Source organism: Mus pahari, chromosome 7 (genome assembly GCF_900095145.1).
Source record: "Mus pahari chromosome 7, PAHARI_EIJ_v1.1, whole genome shotgun sequence".
NCBI lineage: Eukaryota > Metazoa > Chordata > Mammalia > Rodentia > Muridae > Mus > Mus pahari.
The window spans coordinates 65,074,491-65,076,347 of NC_034596.1; positions in this window are offsets into that span (position 1 = coordinate 65,074,491).

Below are 1,857 nucleotides of genomic sequence, written 5' to 3' on the forward strand. Positions count from 1 at the left end.
TTACATTTTAAGAGAAAAAGACTAAGAACAAAGTTGCTCTGACCCCAGAGGCTGGAACTTGCTCCTAATGCTGCTATTTGGCTAATTACTCTCTGGTCTTGGGTTTCTAATCTGTAAAATGGGGTTGATTTTAGCATCTACTTCCTAAAGATGTCATGAAGATTACACAAATGAACATAATAAATGTACCAAATATGTAAAGAATGCTGAACTTGCCCCATGCTTAAAAGCTACTCTACTTGAGAAAAAGAGAACCCATTCCCACCAGTTCTGACTTGAAAGATTTATTCTCCTTCTGACTCTTGCCAAGGTCCAAGGCCCTGGATTGAACTAAACCAGATCTTTGTCTGTTGGGGTTTACAGGGTACTTTCCTTAAGCAGTGTTGTTTACTGCGACACAAACAAACCACTCCTTTTTAAATACTGAAATCTTTTCTGAATCCCACAGTTATTCATTTCAAACCCAGATTTGCCTTTGTACTTAATTATGAGCCCCCAGGAGTTGGGAGTACAGCACTTCGGTTTGCTTGCTGAGAGTTTAGGGGCCTACTGCTGGGGTGGCTTCCAGAAACGCTCCTCAAACACTCAGGCTGTCCTGGTATGAACTCTAAGCTGCTGCAGAACAAGACACCGGTTAGGAGGTTTTTCTACTGAAGCCCAAGTGAGCAGAATATGGGACTCCGGAGATGCAGGCAGCCAGGACTGTAGAATCAGCTTTCACGTGTCTGAACCTGCTTCTTTGTTTCTATCCTAAGGTGTTGAGTTAAACCATCTGCTTTGCTCTTTATAGTCCAAAGGATTCATTCTAAGTGGATACAAGCTTTGCCTCAGGAAACTGAGATCGCCTCTTCCCTCCCAGTTCTCTTGGCCCCCAACACCCAACGATCTTCTTAAGTACTAGGTGTGATAAATGTTGCGTTAACAGTTTCCTCAGAGATTGGTAGTTCTCTCCTTTTCCTTAAGTATGAAGTTAAACAACCCAAAATAGCTTCAGGAAGTCCCTGAAGCTGATCAGATTCAGTGGGGCCCTCTCTGCTAGTCTAGTGGATAGTCTCTCTTAGAAGATTGGAGCTGAGCTACAAAGAAAGCTCTCAGATAAGACAAGCTACTGAGACCAGACCAGTTAGTTGCCTGGAAGAAGCAGAAACCAGCTGAGCTGCCTGGAAGAGGTTTAGACCAACTGAGTCACTTAGAAAGGACACTCTCCAACCCGTTGAGTTGCTCGTAGGTTGGGCAGTATGCTCCGGTTTCTCAGCTTTTGTGAACTGTCACAGGTGCAGGCTGGGATTTGGTGATGCATCTGTCTTTGAGTCATTTCTGCTCCTGCAAACATCCACTATACAACTTATTAGCTCTCCAAGTTGAGCTTTGGAGGTGCCAGTACTTCAGTCTGTTGTGAGCTGCCTGTCTGGGGTGAGTAGATGTATGTGTTGTGTCTCTCCGGGAAATGTTTTGAGACAGGGTCTCTCAATGAAATCAGAGCTCATGGCTCGTCTGCTTAGCCAGTGAGTACCAGGACAATTCTATCTCTGTGTCCCCAGCTTCATGATTATATGCATACACTACTGCACCCAGGTTTTTATATAGGTGCCAAGAATCTGAACACAAATCTTCCTGCTTTCGAGGCAGGCACTTTACCAGTTGAGCCATCTTCTTAACTCCTATTATAAATAAGCAATCATGTCCATCTCGTCCATGTGTTCCAGTCAGGGTTGCTATGCAGTGATGAAACACCACTACCAAAGCAACCATGATCAAAGCAACCAGGGGAGGAGCCTAAGATCCTGGAGACAGGAACTGATGCAGAGGCCATGGAGGGGTGCTGCTTACTGGCTTGCCCCTTATAGTTTTCTCAGC